The sequence below is a fragment of the Haliaeetus albicilla genome, chromosome 3 (assembly GCF_947461875.1).
Source record: "Haliaeetus albicilla chromosome 3, bHalAlb1.1, whole genome shotgun sequence".
Taxonomy (NCBI): domain Eukaryota; kingdom Metazoa; phylum Chordata; class Aves; order Accipitriformes; family Accipitridae; genus Haliaeetus; species Haliaeetus albicilla.
Window position 1 is genome coordinate 15,273,878 of NC_091485.1, and position 20,717 is coordinate 15,294,594.

The 20,717-nt window shown below is 37.1% G+C and overlaps 1 protein-coding gene across 2 annotated transcripts in view; it reads right to left on the bottom strand.

Moving 5' to 3' along the window:
- The window catches only part of DOK6 (docking protein 6), a 264,826-nt gene that overhangs the window by 75,609 nt on the left and 168,500 nt on the right, over positions 1 to 20,717 (bottom strand). The window lies entirely within an intron of this gene.

Consider the following 20,717-nt stretch of genomic DNA (forward strand, 5'->3'; position numbering starts at 1 on the left):
TATGTCTCCTGCTATATTACATGCATGCACACACACACTATTATATTACAGCTTTTTGAAAATGGAATTTTTTTTTATGAGACTTATCTTTTATCAAATTAGAATACAGCTTCCTACACAATTTTATTTCAAAACTCATCTGAACAGGACTATTGTGCTATATAAGAGACTACTGAGAGTTCAGCAGTTGCTTTTGATTTCAAGGCTGACCAGTGAAAATAAAACCTTATTAACACTTACAAAATCTTTGCCTGTTCACTGAAGGAGACATGCTTTCATGAGCCTCCTATAAAGAACTTATGCACGGCTGTGTTTGGGAAGAACAGAAAGTATTGGAGGCAGAAACAGATAAGATAGAGGTGCTTCTGGAAAATACCTGGTGAAAATACTTAGTAATTATCATTTGAGGTGTTGAAAAGAAAGTCATAGTCTTAAGAATAGATGATTCATGATATTATCCATATGGATATTATCCATAATTCTGGAATAAAAATAGTCTTTGCCATCCCAAGATGTAAAGAAAATGCAATCCATTTTGTAGACAGGTATTGCTTCATCAGTATTAATGTGATGTGCCAACTAATAGATTAAAAAAAAAAAAGCTTTTGTATGAAATTCCAATGGAGATCAAGATCCCTGCTGTAAACATTTAAGAAATTTTATATCCTTAGCCACAATCCACCAAAGAGCTTCTGGTAGAAATAAAATGTCTCCAGAGTTTTGCGACATTATGGCAACAGCCTTTCAGCTCCCTCAGGGCATCATATAGCTGCTACTCTGCTTTGGTGTTAAGAGATCTTAATAAAATTCAAGCGGCGTGAAATGGAAAGTCTGGAAAAAGTGACGAGGTTTCAGAAACTGAAGCAAAATATGATATTTTTGTTGGTTTGAAAGGATGAAGAATCCTACAGGGATAAAAACAAAGAAGCAGGCAATGGGGTGTGATTAAGATTCAGGAGTTAAGCTGCTTGTTTTGACAGAGCAAAACCTAACCACCACCACTGCCCATCAGCCGAGGGTCTGTACCACCCGCGTGAGCCCCAGGTTGAGGCAGTGGTGCGGGCTGCAGCACTGCCCCGGCACCTCTCCCACCGCACGCAACAGCACCCTGGGGTCCCGCTTCCCAGTCGCAACGGGCGACTGTGGTGGACACGTCACGCCAACGTCGTAGAGCCATTGATGGCAGCCTCCCCATGTCCAGATTGTGGGTTCCCCTGGCTAACGATGGATGACATGCACACAGTCGCTCAAAACTGGAGGTGGAGGAGAATTATGGGCATCATTTCTTAAAGTGCTGAATTCCCCTAACTCACTTTGGAGTTTAACAGGACTTAAATGCCCCAAGAATGAAGCAGTCAGTACCTGGCACGTCTGAGCTCTGTAAAAGCAAAAATTGTTGGTATAAAACTTTCCTTCTACTATCTAAACTTGTTGTTAGTAATCTGTCTCCCAAGGAGATGAATCCCTTCACTATAGCGAAGTTTTCCTGTTCAGCCCCTCAGGATGTTATTGCTTTACTCAGACGAAAAATCTGAGTTTAGACCTTCTATTCTAGTCTAGTCTAGTCTAGCCTAGCCTAGCCTAGCCTAGTCTTCTCTTATTTTCTGTTCTGTTCTATTCTATTCTAGTTACGACACCAAGATCAGCAGCACGTTCTAGGGTTAGTTTCAGTCTTTCTAGAACAAGGAAACACAAACTAAAATAGAAGCACTCCTCAGCATGATGGAGATGGGGACAGGGAAATGGGTAAGTGTGCTCTCCTAAGCTTAAGAGTTTTGCCCAAAAACCAGAGGATCTTTACTTATCTGCCCAACAGGAATGGACAAGCCCATGAGCTGAAGCACACTTCTTGACTTCTTCTATTTACAGTCAAAACACAGTCAGCAGAACAAAGAAACTATTTTCTCTACAGCCTCTTCTAGGTGCCAGATGACTGTCCATTTAAGGCTACAGTTTCAGGTTTAGCCTTGCTAATATGTTGCTTTATTAAGAGTGAAAATGAAATAACTGTGAGTAAATTCACATTTGTCTATGTTCAAAGCACACATGGTTTTTCAGATGGCAATTTAATAACATGTTCATAACTTTCATATGTCCTAGAATGACTTTAGAGAAAAGTCAGGACAAAGGTGTGCGCCTCTTCTTTTCCTGATACTGCCACAGTTATGCACTGCAACCCAGTATGACCTTCACTGTCAAAAAAAGTCACTGATTTTGTATACTTTAATTTTTTGATGAGAGACTAACAGTCTGCAGATGCTTGAAAAATGCTGATGTTAGCTTGTCTATTTCCGTGTTTTCCAACTTTAAAACAGGGATGTCATTAACCTATGCTTTAGGATATTTAAGGATTCAATGCATTAAAATTTATGAAGTGCTTTGACTGAAACAGGAAAGTGCATTTTTTTCTGTATTGTTACAGAATGATGTAACTGGGCAGATAATGAAACCAGTAGATAAACAGTGTTGCAAATCACTGCAAATTTTTCACTTCTTAAAATACTGCCACAGCTTTTCACAACCATTGTTGTTAGCAGATCTGGCTCAAGAGCCAAGGGAAGGAATATAGAGAAAGTGAGAGCTAAGCTCGTGGCCCAGGACAAACTGGTTTCAGAGATCAACACTGAAAGTTCTTGCTTTTACTCAAAGGTAGGGCTTCTGTTGAAGCCAAAGAGATTTTCCCACCAGCACTGGCAGATTTTTTCAACATTTCCCAAATTCACACAATGGTTTCCAACTGCCTTTGCTCACTACAGTAACTTCAGTCTTTTAGACCAGAATCAATATTATATATTGACCTTGTAGAATTCACTTCAAAAAGGAAACTTTGTTGACTTGACTTGACCACCATTTACAAATGGTACTTCTTCCCAAGTTGAGGTTTATGCTCTCATGTCATGGTTGAGATATTTTAGAAGTTTAACAGTGCATTATTCGACAACTGCATGAGAGGACAAGAATTTGACATCTCAGCATTTCACTATTTCAGTTAAGGGTTAAATGTATTTTCACAATAATGAAGGCTGTCTCAAAACTGAGATGCTCAGAAACATTATTTGCTGTAAGTCCTTGTTTTAAAATGAAAGATAAATGACAATTGTGACTAGAAAATTTTTAGTTCTTCATATATCTAAATCTAATTTTTTAATGGATTTGAATGATTTCTTTTGACCCACAAATAATTTAGCATTAAAGAAATAATGACTGATTTATATACTTGAAAGTACCTAAAACTACATACAAATAATGAAAAAAAAGGTAAACATCCTCAAATAGGTACTGAAAAAAAATCATAAAAATAGTTACTATTAATAACTAATTACTGTTAATAACTATAGCTATTAATAACTAATAAATAACTACTGCCCTAGTTTAGCATTTGTAGTTCTTTAAGTAAAAATGGACTTCAAATTTTTAAATGAGAACAGATCATGAATAGGTATTGTCCAGTTATCGGTGTGCTAAAAGTTACCAGTTACCAAACTGGATGTAATTGCTGTTGCATAGTCTGCACCTGATGGGTGGAAATTGATTTCCTTTAAACAGGGAAGCTGTTTACTCTGACACTTCAAGGCCCAGAAATGAAGATAGCTAGTGCTTTTTTCCTGTATGCTGAAGAAGGTGGTCAGACGCCACATATGGGACCAGGTCTGTTATTGTCACAAGACGAGTAGTAAATAAAAGATAGCCTTTCTTTAAAGTCTTGAAGCTGTGGCTGTCAGTCAGGACAAAACTAATTGGTATGCGATATTTAACTCTGAACTGAGACACTTATTTCTTGTGTTACTACAGCTTTGATTTTCTAAAAACTAGCCATTTTGCCTCCAGTTTAATTAGATTATCAGTGGAGACACACAAACACTATCTCTCTTGTGGATATCTAACTTTTGTTCCTTCCTTGTTTGTTGTTATCTCAACTTGAGCTAAGCCATTTTGACAGAAATGCTGTTTGTTCATTGTGTGCAAGGATGTTACGCACAGCATACACTAAAGACAGGCTAGCTAACCAGTAGACCTCACTATAAAATGAATGCAAAGCTCCCCTGAGGGTCCAGATTCTTTGCTCATTCCAGCCTTCAACACATGCTAGCTTGCTTCCTCCCAAAGTTGTTCTTTTCTGAGAAAATAAAAAAAACAACAAGGAAAGCAAATAAACTCTTTGTGGCAGGGGCATATTTAGATAAAAAGCTCCTTCTGTACCTAGGGTTACTTACCAAAACAGCTGAAAAATAAACTATGTGTGTTTTTATAAAATTCTAAGTCAACTTCTACGTTGAAAGGATAGAAAAACAGAGGAAGAAATAAGAAAATGTTGATAAGAACTCTAACTTACACTAAAGCAGGCAAAAAGGGGATACATTTGGTGGGGGAATCAATAAGAAAAAAGATAACTACAGAAATAGGATAAATATGGGACCTAGGAAAGGTCTATGGGTGAAGCAGAGAGAAGACAATTAATGGGAAATATGCACAAAGTGTAATTAATTCAGGTATAGAACTTCAACAGCAGACATCATTAGAAAGACCTAAAGTTGAGACAAGGTCAGTGAAAGCAGGGAAAATGCCCTGTGAAAAATCTGTGAAAGGGAAATTAAACCACCAGAACAAGCAGGCACAGACTCTGAGTGTCGCCTGTTACTCATTCCCTACGTGAATAATGAGTTAGATTGCCATGCTTTGCCATCAGCATTTCAGAGTTTTATCTGGAGTGTCAAATAGGTATCCTGGCAATTTTATGATCTGAGAAGCAAATAATAAATATTATCTGATATATGAGGCATCTGCCTGCCCCCTCTTAATGGTGGTTATTTACAGGCAAGAATGTAGACCACAAAAAAGTAATTATGTATGGTATCTACTGATTGCTGGCTATAGGCATTCCTCCATAACATTTATTGTCATGTTATTGCACTTTGGCTGGGGTAGGTAACTTTCCACTGTTCTTGCACAGGCTCATGAGATATAGACAGCAGTGTTTAATCTTAAATCAGCTTGATTTCATGTGGAATCACCTTGAATTTGGCCTGAGTTAATACAGGGAACATGGCGTATCACCACACCTCTCATATGGCTCAGTAACTTGATCATGGAGCTTAGCCCTGAAGATGTGTTCAGGATCAGCTCTCGGATTGCTTGAGCCATCCTCAGCGTTTTCAACTAAAAGAACTAAAGGATCCCTCATGCTATCAAAGCAGGTTTCCTACTAAGACCATTTACGGCAACATTTTGCAATTCTGAGAAGGAAAATGTTCAGAGATGGAGTAGAAATGAGTGATGATGATTTCTTCCCAGGTAGCTGGGATTCCATCGCTCAGAGGAATCCATCAGTCCTTCTCCAGTATTTCCTAGAGGACCTTAACACTTTCCAAGTTGCACATCTTTTTAAGACATTATATGCAGTCATGGTAACAAAAATCTCATGTGCTAGTCTGATGAATACACTGCTAGTCTTTCTGAACTGAGATGCGTTACCCTACAAATCTTCCCTGTAAAAGGGAGACTTTTTGTGTGAACAGTGTTTTTTCATGACAAGACTATTTCTTTTTCTGCCTAAACCAAATGACCATTTAAGTGGTATAATATAACATAAACAAAAATTTTCTCATGAAAGCATGTTTTTATTTGTTTTGCCACATGGGAGAGATTTCTGTACACTACACTAGTGGTAATCATGCCTCTTGGGATATTTTTTCTTCTCATTGCCTGTGCTGCCTCTACAGTCGCTGTCTCTGCGCTGCCCTCTGTGATAGCACATTGAGACTAGTGGGGCATATCGGCGACACTAACCCATTCCTGCATGTCAGATGCTTTCCACTTTTTGCTTAATGGAAGTGCAGAAAGCAGGCTGTGTCCTTCTCTGGACTATATCAATGATTGTCCACTAGCACTGTATTTTTCTAATATATTTCCACAGGGTTTATCCCTGTCCATCATAAGACACAGCAGAAAAAATGTATTTTATTTTTTTTCCCTGAGGTTCAGTTTTGATAAGAAGGAAGATTCTGTCTGGGACTTGTTTCAGACCATTTTTATTTGGCTGCTACCAAGATGCCCCATCCATTCTCATTAAATGTTCTAATTTATATTAATTACTTTGATAGAATAAATGTAACTAATGCTGAAGAGTTAAAAACAGCAAATCATTCTTAATGCTAGTTACAGTATAAAAAGCAGAAAAAGCTGACTTCAACAAAGTCAGGCATAAAAGGTAGAATGTGGAGATTGACATGTAATTATGAAATATATCCATACATAATGGTAAACATGCTGTGCAGCGGCTCTGTTTTCTATTTCCTAGACCCTAGAAACTACACTATAGCCAATAAGAGAAGCGATATTCTGGAGTCTCAGTTGAATCCCAAATACTTTACTATGACTATAACTACAGTTTTTGTCTCTTCCTACTTATAGAGTAGTTTCATAAAACGTGACCTAGACATTTTGATGGGGAAGATTGAACTGTGCTGTTTGTGCTTTATCACCTCTAAGTAAGAAGGATGCTAGGTTGCACATGCAAATTACCCTCTTGTCTCAGTATTCAGTTCATATTATTTAAGAAATCAGCATAGGTAATTAATGCATATCTATATGCAAACCAACCTACTTTATGGAGACTTCTGACCCCTTAACATTTTCTTTAGCACCCTCCCCTCCCCCCCGTTTATTAAAAACAAACAGAGGATAATAAAACCAATTGTTGACATGCTCTTAAATACACAAGACATTTACATTTTTGACAGTTTAAGTAATAGAACAAACATGGAAATGTTAGATAATTAGTTCTGCTAGTTTGTAAAGCTCAGGTCTTGTTGATAATGCTGAAATACTATTTAACAGTGTCTTGGATGAGTATCTATTCTTACCAGCTCTGTGAAAGATAAACCAAGAACTCATATATTACTATTATCATTTTAGCACAGAAGCAGCACTTACGGTTGGCTGTACAACAAACAGACCAATGAAAAACATTGGTCTGAGGAAAATAAAGAGATTCCAAAGACTACAAACAGCTACATTATTTTGATTAAACCTTTTCACTCATCGTGGCTTGCCTATTGTTTTTCATCTCACTTTTGAATGGGAGGGATATAAGTTCCAAGTCCTGGAAGCTGGGATCATATTCAAATATAGATATTTGCTACAGGATCTCTGCCACCTTGTTAAGAGCTATTATTCCCCAACATAGACAAACACATCCCATAACAATATTACTCAGTTCCTCCCAGTGTCTTTGGTAGCAGAACACAGGTGAAGCAGCATTAATCTATGTGAATACTGTTGACTTTGACAAATACAAAAATGTTAGATATAAAACCCAAATAAGGCCATTACTGGTTAAAATAAATGATAGTGTAATAATACAGGAGCCCTGTGGCAGTGCATCACTACTTGCTACAACAGAAGCAATAAAACTTAGCGGCCCAGGATCTTTATTTTCTTCTTTTTTTCCCTTTTGGAGCCCTAAAGTCACTGTTATGTTCGGGACTACTCCTTGCCCAGCATGTTGAGGATGGAAATCCTCTCAGATGATACTTGCTAGAGTCTGAATTAATTCCAAACACAATGTGACACAATTCTGAACTTACCTGATCCTCTCTCAGGAAGTAACGAGTTTTGTAAGAAGGAGGCATCTGCCAGTTAACAGATGCCAGCATAGTAACAGCCAAGGAACGAATTTGTGTAGGTATATTTGTTCATTTTACTTCATCTTTGAGGAACTTGGGGCGCTTAGAAGCTATGACACTGGACACGACTGTAGAGGTGCCAACAATATTTGGAATAATTGATCATGCTCAACCTAGAAGTTAAACTAAAAAGACGTAATAAAAACCAGTTTTGCATCTGCACATACCAACAACTATGATATTAAGAATTTAACATAGGACCACATTTGACATAATCGACAAGAGTATTTGTCCTATATTGCCTCATTAACCTCTCTTCTATGTATTGAATGCTACTGGAAACACATTGCACCTACCACGATGCCGACAGCTACGCTGTTTGTGTCATTGCTCTCCTTTCTATTTTGACAGCAAGCATAGGAAACAGGTATTTCCTGCATTTTGATCAAAGTATATCCACTTAAGGAGAGGAGGGAAAATTTCTGGAGGGCTGAACAGGAATGAACTAATACAATTAACATTTTTGATGGATGAATAATATCAAGACAATAGAAGTAAAAATTATTAAGGAACTAATACAGAGCCAGGATTAGAACCACAGAACCAGGAAACAAAAGGCAAATTAGTCACTTAATTATAATGTGTATTCAAAACATCAGTTTTCCCAGTTTATGGAAAATGAATGCTGCATTCTCTCATTTCAAAAGTGGGACGCACGAAGTGCAAAGAAATGATGAAGGGAACACCCTGAGCACTCTATGTTGAGTCTTCTGACTAATTCAAAATAAGGCATTTCAAGTGTCCTCCCCATCCCCTCCCCTTTTAAATGAACCATCAAGAATGGTTTTGGCCACTGAAAGCATTTATGGTCAGCCACTCTCTGAAACTTTCAGTACACTATGATTTTATCGTGATGGGGATTTAAGCACTGCTGTCTTCTTTCAATGTCACTCTTCCCATCTTCAAGGTATGAGAGCTACTGCTTTGACCATTGTGACCACAGAGGAATTTTCAGAAAGTCATATGCAAATATTATGGGCACACAGGGTTGTCCAGAGACACTCACCATGCTATGTACATACACTAATGAGTAATTAACATATGCTAATGATATCCAAGGACTCATCAACACTAATCTGAAAACTGGCAGGTTGTCAACTCCAGTTTCAGAGCAGCCTGCCACAGCAGCAATGCCTGGGACAGGCAAAAGCACCGGGGATGAGACAAGGCAAAAAAAAAGCTCTATTTCTCAGTTGCTGACAGTAAGAACTGAAGATCTTAGCTGAAGGCCACGTTTCTGGTCTAAACTTTAACTCGACATGTATACAGACACAAGCAGTCAAATAATGTCTTCGGTGGTAAACTGGATGTGCGATAACAACATAACATAAAAAAAAAATATTACAGAAAATGTACAGCCCCCACCACAAGTATAAAACATTCACTGAACTTCCACTGATTTTCTACATGTGGTATTTAATTTAGAGAGGAAACATGACTTCCCTCCCACTTGCTTTAATTTTTCCTCTTTGACATAAGCCAGGCAGAAGTGAAGTAGACAGATCTTCCCTGTTTTATCTCAATTGCAAACAGCAGCAATTCTGTTATGGATCAAAGAACTCGCACTGCATTCACCTGGCATCTCTGACTCCAACTTTGATTGTGGATATGATATCCTTGTGTTAGTGCTTCCAGCAGTGGGAAAACTCTCTGTAAGGTTTTCTCATTAGCCTGATAGCTAAAATCAATTGTAGTTTGTGTTCAGGTAAGTAGCAGCTTGAGAAGGTCTTGAGAATCCTCAAAATATTTTCTGTAAAATTTTGTTATGTATAAAAAGTCACTCCTTTCAACTATACAAGTAAGTGGGTAGGAAAAGGTACAAGTGGATAGAAGAAGTGTAAAAACAAAGAAACAAAAAAAGAGAGTCCTGCAAAAGAAAATCATCACAAAGAACCACATATATAAAATCATGCAGAAAAAGGACAGAAAAAGCATTCAAAAGGATGAAAAATAAGCAGAAAGCAGTATTTACAGTTTATAGTTACATACTTGGGGTCCCCACATATTTTCTTATAATATCTCATCTCTCGTATCTCATGTAGTATCGTCTTTCTAAAGCTTAATGGGATGTAATGACTAGCCATTTTCTGATGTTTTGATAAATGTGTATTTCCACCTCTGATTAACAGCAATCAGTTAAGCTGATTAGGTTCTCTTAGTTGAATTTCTACTATGAGTCCTGTGTGAAACTACTGATGCTGTACTGGAGAAAGACACATTTACTGGATAAAGACACGTTTTATGCTATCTTTAGTGAGGATTTTGCTTAAAACAAAAAGGTTGAAGTAAGAATGGCAAGAACTGTGGCCATTGTGTGCGTGTGCCACCATCTATTCTGGGCAAATATTCCCTCAGACCAGTTTTCTGCATAGCACGAGATGCTACTAATTGACAAGAAATGCACTTTGACAAGTCCACCAGAAGAGGGGAAAAACAAAGACTGCAAAACGAATTTGGGATAGTGGAATCTAAAAGTATGAAATGCATGTTTTCTAATGCATAAAATTTTTAAGCACAGCATGCCTGCGCTCTTCCCAGGGAACTTGGGGCATTGTTAGAAAGCAAGATGAAAAAAGCAATCATCCTTTGCTATGAAAAAACACTAACAAGCTACTTTTACACTGGAGCTTACTCGTCGAGTTCAATATTTCAGAGTTTAGGCTTCTGCTGTTCTACACTGCCTTAGTAATATAAGAAATTTGTAACAGCCATGGAACTGCTCTGAACACTGGAATGTGTCAATCCCTTCTGTCCATGATTATGTATGCCAGGTTTAAAAAATCCACGAACTCTAGATGCAATACCTACTGGCTACATCAAACATTTATACATAGCTATCCAAAAAGGAAGCACTATAGGTGGCAGAAGAGAAAGGGTAAAAATCCCTTACGTGCAAAATAATAAATAATGGATATTCATGGTTCTTATGCAGCAAAAGGTGACCATGCCTTCCCTGGACGTTTACGTGTAATAGCTTGGGCATGTTTGTGGCTATTTCACGTAGGCCACTAAAACCATTTTGAGTATCCTTGGTAACCTTTAAAAAGTCTTTTGAAGTATTTCCCCATTTTGTCACTCTGGAACATTCGTATTATAGGTATCCTTCATATCATAGACAGAATATTAGTCTCAAGATAAATGCTAATATACATTTCTATTTCTGTGTATTACTATTTCTGCTGTAATTTCTCTGATGGTCCTTTTTATCAGCTATTTGACACTACTTCCACATGCACTGAACACTTTTTTCTTGGCTGCCCTCCATTTCATCTGCGCTTCTAAGGCTGAGAGCTAATCATACTGATTTTTCTTTTTTTTCTTTCTGAGAAATTGGTCCAACGGGGCATAAAGAAGCCTCCCATAAAAAGGCAAAGTACCTGTGAAATGAAATATTTGAGATGGTGTTGTCAACATCTGCCAATGACGAGCGCTTATCCTGGCCAATCTCTTCTTGCTACTTTTTGCTTAGGTCTTCCACACTTTCTGATTAGCTGTTGTTCCAAAAATGCTACCCATATTCCAAAAGCTGCTACAGTGTCCCAATTGAAAACCATATACCTTTTCCCTTTACTCAGAAGTTCCTCCCTATCTATTTCTGCCTTACCAGCCCATGCATTTCATTACTACATTCCTACCTCCTCCTATTAGCCCATTCTGTCCCCACCACCACCACCACCACCAAAACCTTCCCTCCTATTTTCATCAATACCTTGAATTTCTTTTAGTCCCAGCAAGCTGGTCCACTTGCTGTCCAATGTGTGTGCAAAACAGCTTTAGCACACTCGTGCCCTGGTCCTCTCCAGGGCAGTGTTGGCTTACATCGCTGCTGTCACTCTTTATTCTCTGGTGGCAGTGACAGTACTCTTCGATAAGTAAGTCACCAGAAATACAGATGATCTAGCCCATTCTTTCATTAAATAAAGGTTTGGCACCCTCAGTCATCATCTGAAAGAACTTCAGGGTTTCCCACTGAATCATCACCTAGACTATAATATTTTCTGCCCTTCAATCTCATTCCTGACAGTAAATGACACTTATGGTCAGACAGTTTAAATTTTTTTTGAGTTTTTAAATACTGCATACTAATGAATGCAGTTTTGTAATAAGTGATGATAATTCTTATTTACTTATATAGTCAACTTGATGAAATTTCGGCCATAATAGCATACATTTCAGGAAAATAAAAATCTTTCCTGTCATTCACCCCAAAATGTTGTTTCCAAAAAAATGTATCAGTGATCATTTGAAGTATCATTTTAAAGGAGGGATATTTTCCAAGTTGGACAGAGAATTTAAAAAAAAATAGTAAAAAAAAAAAAAGTGAAAATTTGCTTTCTTGCACTGGTTCAAGCAAGCCATGTGAGTACAATGTTATATTTGACTTTTCGGCCACTGACAGGATAATCAAGTAGATGAAGCATCTCGGTGAATTATAGCACTGTACTGAGTTTTCTTCCAAAAAGTCAGAAAGATCAAACGATGTTTGGAGCCACCGAGATTGAGGGATTCCATTAGATGCTGCCTCTCCCTCCCCTCTTTCTGATAAGATGGAAGCGTTTTAGAAAATATGTGACAAATGACTACTCACAGCAGAAATAAATCACACACCACAGAGTACAGCATTATTAATAGTGCAATAATAGTAATAACTTACTGTGATAGCAAAGAAGTACTATTAGGAGGGACACAGTAGCTAATAGCATTTCCTCTAAGAGGGGCTAAGGGACAAACCTTCCTTCGGTACCTTATAAATAAGCGGAAGATTAAAGGAGCCTGTGGGACCAGTCAAGCACACCTCAAAAACAGCCTGACTTTCCCAGAATGCTACTGAGCAGGCACCACCTGTAAAGTGCTCTCCATCACCCCTGTGTGACAATATTTTGATAATTCTTTAGTTAATTTAAATTAGAGTGAGATGACACTTAGTTACAACAAAAGACTTGAGGGGGGCATAATGTATGATAATGCTAGGAAGGCTGTGATGTGGTTTTCAATTATTAGGCTTGTTTTCTCCTTAGCAAAGTGCTTTGTGAAAAAAACCCCTGAAATTTAGCACATAGATTTGTATGCAATCAGCATTTATCATCGCTGTCTAAAAAATTAAAGGAATTACTCACGAATGGTCAATTTGATAGTCCTTTCAGGTCCTCCTGTTTAGTTATATACCCATTTTGGGAAGAACACATTTTATATTATATGTGTTGTTAAACATATTCGTGTGTATGTGCATGTGTATTTGTCTTAGTAGCAAACGTTCACAAAAAGTAACTTGGATTTCATTAAGGGTGCAGCTGTTGAGAAGCAGTGAAGAATCTATATCAGAGATTTTAGCCTGTTTTAAAGGTTTGAACCAAAATATCCTAGGTATTTTCTGGTTTGTATGGGCATAAAATTTAAAAAAAAATCATTTTAACTCAAAAAGCAAATGAATGCAAACTCCCCATTAATTTACTTTCAATATTATTGTCTTGGTTTTGTTTACCTATAGCTTTTTACAGAAGAGCAGAATTTGTTTTTCTAATTAATGACATAATTATTGAGAATATTTATTAAGTTAATGGATGAAAATATTAATTACCTTCACGATTATTGATTGATTTTTGTAAACAAAATTTGTAAAAACCTACAGCAAGAGAAAAAAAAGAAATTAAAAAGTCAGTAACCTCCACAGTTACTCACATATTCCAACACAGTCACAGGTGCACTGACATCCCATTTATAAGTGTGTTTGGAAATCTGTATATATAATATACATATATATAAAGCTGTGTTGGTAATGGCATTCAACTTACTAATGAAAAGCCAGAATACAGCTACTGAAAAAAATGAATCACCATGGAAATTTCCACACTGGAGTTTCTGCTCTCACGCTATTACTATATCCAGAATACAGAAGTATTTCTGGAACTGCTATACATCTGTGAATGACAGCAAATGCCAAAACTACTCCATTGACCTCTTTTTGAAGCAAAGTTACTGGGTACCCTCATCCTCCAGAAAAACTACATCTTACAGAGTTAAACAAAAAGATGCCAATAGGTATTTTATAAGTGAGTGTATTATTTGTGAGAACAATGAATTAACGCTATCTGAAAGAACAGGGGGGATTAGGCAGATATTAGGCAAACGTTCCAAGACCAGCCTGCTAAAGTAGCTTTCTCAGCTCATGAATAGTGACCCGCAGTCATGCTACACTCAGCTCAACTCCAGTATAATCAAGTCCCAAGACTGAGAGAAAAATAAAACTTCCATTGCCATTTTTCACGTGTGACATACAAGAGACAACTGTTCAGACGCTAAAACGACCTTTAGAATAAACCTATGTGCCAGCTGAAGTGGAGGAACCCCAGTCCCTGACAACAAACGAAGCCCACAGACATTTAAAACCGTGCCCCTTTATGCTTCCGCAACGCTCCGTGTCCGTATGTGCAAGCGGGGGGTTTGCACAGGTTCCTACATATTCATGAACAAGGCTCTTCTGTTGTGCAAATTCCAGCCTTTGCATTTTGATTACTTCCGTCTATGTTTGTACAGTACACAGCCACAGCATAGAGGATATTTCAAACCTCCTCCTCAATGGATGATACTACATTCATAAGCTTTGGAGAAAAGGAGGATTATTTGTGCTTAGCATTCTTGCTGGCTAGATGGTTCTCTGTGCAAAATGTGGCCTTCTGCGTTGCCCTTTGTGAAGTGTTTAACACTCTTCTACTGTCCGTACAGATAATTAGGTGCCCAGTTTCAGTATTTTTAATTAGCTCATGCAAACAGGCTTGCTGGGGGAGAGATGCAACAGTATTTAAGTGATAAAATAGACACTCTGGCTCTTATTGTAAATGGTATCTATATAAACAACGAAGAGCATCATGAAATTTAGTAGCATTTTGTATATATGAGTTTCTCTGTTGATATTTTTTTAAAATGCAGCTTTTTTATTGTTTAACTTTTCAAATCTGAGTATTTCAGTCCTCCTGTATTCTGATGTAGAAGGTTGAATGTTATTATGGCTCTTGGAGAGAAAAGGACCTGCTGCTGGGGCATCTCAAGTTATTCAGAACTGCCATATGAGATTAATTATTGATATTGCTCACTGTGGAATTCAAAGGTTAAAATGTAGAGTTGAAACAATAAGTGAGTCCTAATGTGATTAAGAATGTATGAATTATTTCATCTGCTTCTTCTCTGCTCATACATTACATGGCAATAACCTCATTAGTCATATTCAGCGTCAGGAATATTAATCTCACAATACATGCTTACAGCAGAGCGTAGGTATGAAAAAGGGACAGTTAGAATATGGTAAGTCAATAACAAATCTTCTGGGCTCAAGCACGGATGTAAAGCTATCTGAAAGCAAAATAGCAGCTGGTCTCAAAATATTTTAAAACAAGCCCTATTTTGATTATGACATACAAGGGTGTTATGAAGGGAGAAGGCGAATTGTGCACTTCAACTGAAAGGCACAGTTCATGTTATCCCAGGATCATCAGAAGGAACATAACATGCTGTCTGCTAATATATTAGGCAAACACAATAAAATTCTTAGCGATTTCATGAAAAAGCTTTGTAACATTTGAATTATATCAACGATATTGGATATCCAGTGACCAGCTGAAAACTCATGCTGCACTCTCTGGGCTGTAAAATACACAAATACGAGCCGCTTCTATAGATACCACAGAGATTATGGCCTTCCTTCTGAGCTGTATGTCTTTTGTGTTAACTGGACAAACTTTAGGTGACTGTTTTTCTAACTACGTATGTTTCATTTGGTACAAATTCATAAGGAAATTTAGTGGTTAGGCAATGGCAAATTAATGAATTAGCGATGTGCTCATACCTAACAATTTAGCATTTATAGATTTGTTCATTGCTATGCTACACGACTTCATCTGTGGAGCACGCTGCTCTGTCCTAGCAGTCACTGACTTCTCAAGCTATTTGCGATAAAATTACAGCTTACTAAAGGTAACTTCATTCTTTCAATATATTGTATTTTTTGAGATGCCATTGTTTTTCTCATCAAAATTAGAGCTTTCACAGCAAAGTGGAATGGCTCAGGCATTCTTTGTCCGTCGGAGAAAATCTTTTGTAGGTGTGTATATCATGGCTGAATTTTCAAAACGGACTAAAAAAAGGCAGAACACTTCAGAAGAAACTTAGGATAAAGAAGCTTGTATATAATCCCTTCTTCCCTCTGATTGCCATATTCAGTTATACTGTGGAGAATTTCGTTGTTATGTGAGTTTTGGTGGAACTCAGTCTGACTTACCAACACTAGAGCAGTCTGAGCGGAGCCTTGGCAGAGAGAAAATGCAAGGAGCATTTTATAAATCACTTACAATGAGCTATATTAGTTTCCACTAGTAAAAGAGTTCTTAGATTAGGTACCAAGATCAAAACCAGAGTAAGAGTTCTGTAGATGACTTAAACACAGAACTCCTTTTTAAGTAGGGTTTAAGTGAATGAGATGACTAACACAGAACTTATTCCAGGTCAAGACTTTGGCAGAAGGCAAACTGAGAGTTGGAATAAAGTTGGAATGGAAAAAAAGCAGGAATGGAACCACAATTTCAACATATTACAGAATAACCTTGGCACTGCTAAATACCAGGAACTAATTAAACCTTTTCAGTGGTAAAAATACCGCTTTTCCTAAAATTAGAGCTATGCAATTACTGAAAAAAAACCAAGGGGTGGATACATACAAGAGATTCCTGTTTCTTTTTTAAAGTTATTTTCCCATTTTAGCAGTACATACCGCTTGGGGAAAGAATATGAGAAAGAAGAGAAGAGGCAGTGAGAAAACAGATAAAACAAAACCACAGAAAATTCCCATAATGGGTAATTAGGCTTTCTGAAAATAATACAAAGGTGTAAAAGAAGAAAAAGATCCTAGCACACTGAACTATTAAGTGTGGGATATTAAGAGCTCTGAGCTAACGTTTATGTGAAATGATAAATCTATTTTTTGCAGCTGCACATGAGTGCTCTTACTGCCACTCAACCCAAAGTGACTTAGAAATTCTATGCCAAGCTTATGATTTATAAGGATATTTAGAATGATTTAAAATATATGATTTATAATTCTATGATAAGCCCATGATAAACTTGATCCACAATTTAGATAATCTACCAGCAATCAGGAACTGAAGGCTTCTCTTCAGGGAGGTATAGACCTGAGTTGATAGGTACATCAGTGTATGAAGTCCCAGAACAACTGTCTCATGAGGCACATCATACGTAAGGGGCCTCTCCCCACATAAGGGAAAAAGAGGGTGTTTCCTATACCTTAACTTTAAGGGTTAATTGACTTAATACATTTCACATCAACACCAAAAATTGCCACAGAGGACTGACAGTCAAATGAAAGATTTCAGTCAGATGTAGCGCCTGAAGCAAACACTGAACTTTCTGCTGCAGATAACCCTAGCATCTGTCTATCTACCACTGCAAAAATGAGTATGTCAGTCTTGGGTCGCATAAATGGAAAAAAAATCTGAGAAATTCTCATGTCACCACTCTGCAATGCTTGAGCTTAATATTTTTTTCAACCAAAGAAACAGATTCCAGATCTTAGAAGTGACAGAGAATACCACATTTCATTAGTTTTTCTCTGATGAAGAAGAAAAATCAAAGGCAAATAAAGAAGGAATAGCTTAGTGTGGTTCAATGGGTCTCTCTGAATGCACAGCGTGAATAAACTTGGAAATACTTGAAATTGTTTAAATTTCAATGTCTTGTCTACAAAATAGAAAAAAATATATTTCAGAAAAACAAGTGTGTCATGGATTTGTGGCTCCTTCTGTTCTCAGAACTCCAAGAACAAACCTACTGCCTCCACCTCTCTATTCAGCTGGAAACTTAGCGTATGTGACAAAGTTTGGCTGGGGCTTCCACAGCCCATCCCTTTATTGTATTTTCTCACTGTGTTTAACTTGACTTGGGCTTTTATTTTTGGATACTTCTGGCCAGCACTTAATAGACTTGAGCAGACAGCTTCTGTACATAGAAAATATTGTTTAATATAAATGGCAGAACTGCAGTAAAGCGAAGAAAGAACATTTCAAAAGGAACAAAGAGTCCATATGTGTTTATTTTTCTCAGTGCCTCTGAACTCTTAGGAATCTCCTCTTATGCTCCTAAAAAGGTACCTCAGCCAGCTTGTTTTGCTAAAAGTAGAGCTTGGACGACTGCCTTTTGCAGTTTCCAGAGAGTGAATTTTAAACATTGCTTATGGCCTTTGTTATGGATTGTTTGGTTTACAACATCAGCAAAATGAATCCTGTAACTTTGGCAGGAGTCTGAAAGCAGTGTCTTCACACCTGATCTGGGCTATGAGATATTTCATCTGTACCTGTTTTACCACTTTTCTGGCATGTTTCTTGGATTGCATGTAATTAATGCAATCCAGTGCAACTTTACAGTACCTTCATCTTCACCAGTTAGGCAGGCAGTTCTGTAAGAAGCACACTTCCCATTTCAGGGGCTTAAAATCAGAGACAGTCAGGGACTAAAGCCCACGTACGGGGAGCAGCAGGTCCAAAAGTTTGAAGAGAAATAAGTGCACTCATGCAGATCAACTGCATTCTTAGGCACAGTGTCTCCAACATATCCAATACCCAAAATAATGAGAATTAGGTGTCTGAACACATTATACATGTCCGTAAATTAAGGAAATCCTGTTGACTCATTAATGATTCAACATTAAAACTCCCCAAGCCAATCCAAAGCTGGTCAGGTGGAAAGCTTAGCTCTTGGAAAAGTAAATGCTAGGCTCCTTCCTCCGGTGCTCTGAATTACTGTGGGATGCATTCGCTGTGTTAGATGCACAGTATTAATCAGCACAAAGCTACTGTAGTGCCTAATGGAGTTGTGAGTTACTGTTTTCTGATTGATGGATAGACTGCATGGGATTAGCCCTCATCAGGTACCTTAAACAATGAGAATCTCTCCATCCAGCATCAAACTAAGCCACACAAAACTGTGCTTCCCCCAAATCTCAGCAGGTTTTGGATAGGGAATAACACAAATTAAGTGAATCACTGTGCAAGAAATATTTACTTTCATTGCTTCACTAAATAAAGAAAGATAAGGATGGGTCTAACTTCATAGGTAGTGCAAAGACACATATTTACAACTCCAATTCAGTGCAAAACTAAACAGAAAAATCTGGCAGTTTAAAAGAATCTGTGTTCATTTCTCCCATATTTGAGACATCCTCCAAATTGTGTAGTTATTACATTTCATTAGACAAGTGAACAGTTTAGTTTTATACATCTGAGTCCATATTCCATTTACATGCACAGCAATATATTTATTAAAAGATAAATTCAATTGTCTGAAAGCTTAATTTTGATCCATTTATTTATCATAGTATCTCTTTGTGAATACGTCCATTTATTTTAATGGGAGGCATTTATTTCCTCAAAGTAATATGAAAACTGAGTATGGATAATAAATATATAAAACTGACCTATTAATGTTCTTGCAAACTTCAAACACATACTGCATAGCTGCTAAAACTCAGTAAAAAATAAGAACCTATTTAAAAATATTTCCTTTAAAGCAATTGTCTGCATTTAATATTTAAGCCTTAGGGAAAAATTAAAGCAACAACACTTTTACTGCATAACATTCTCATAAAACGTGGATGAGCGCTTCACTTCTGATAAGACAGTATGCATCAGGAATTTATGGTATTAAGGTACTAGCAGAGCAAGGGACAAAGAAAATCATGTTCAGAAAGATGAGAAAGATGCTGATTAAAAAATAAAAATAAAAAAATGAACAAATCAACAACAGATTTTAAAATGAGCATTAGTGCTGCCCTATATAGTCTTCAGATGTTATTGAAGATACTGACTTATCTCTAGTCCTGTTTTTTACCTCTATGTTTTTCTGCCAGTCTAAATCTAGTCTTTATGCATTTCCAAATCAGACGGATAAAGCACTCCCAAGCAAGCAAAAGGGAGGAATCAGATCAAAGACAATAAAGCATGACAGATAAAGGCAGAGCTAACTCTTAATAATAAAACACAGGAAAACAATCCACTTTTCATCAGGTTGCATGGTCCATGGATTGTAGGGGAAGATGATATTCAGATACCAGTATGGAATTAAAATACTGTAGGAGGCTTGAAAAAGCAGAGATAAAACTCACATTTTACTTGAATGTATACAATCACTATACATAGTTTGTCAGTACTGATGTGCCACAGAGAAAACTAGAGCAGTACAGAAAGCAACTATCTTGTAAAAAAAAAGAATTTCACTATGATACATAATGACTTTTTTCATAATTAAAACACTGCAAAGAATGACACAAGTACATTTGAGACATGTATAAGAAATCAGCTTCAAGTGATTAATCTGAATTAGTTTTAGCAGCTTAGTTTTAGTCAACTACGATTCCCATTTCCAAAGATACCTTCCTTCAGAATCAATTAAAAGAAGTGGGTCTGCTCACAGACAGATATACTACTCTGAATAAGCAAATACTAGTAAGTCTTCAATCATTACCTTTTTATGCAAAAATAACCCCTTCCCCTTTAATAAAACGCATACTTGCAAATAAAAATTTAGCCAAAGAGTCAGATGAGTGGGATATTCACAAAGAATGGGATAAAGCAAAATGCTAGGGGTTTTGTTTCTTTGTTTGTTTTTTTTGCTTGGTTGGTTTTCCCCAGAATAACGTGGTGAGTTCCAGGCTTTGTTTTTGGCATTTTGTTCACCTTCAGATATTGCATAGGTATGCTGCTTGAACGAGTTTCACAGGAGGTAGTTTGAGGCCTAGGGGAAGGAATGATTTAGCAAATTATTCTTGCTAAAATTGTGTATTTGAATGAGCCCCACAGCTCAATCATTGAAATTAGATTGAAACATGGGTCAGCCATTGCTAAATTTTAGTAAAACAATATTAAATTAAAAAAAGTAATGTCTTCATGATTTTTAATGGTGAAGTCATCACAGAAAAGCAAAGCACTAAAATGCTCCGGTGACATGAGTCTGGATATAAAAAGTTATGTGTTA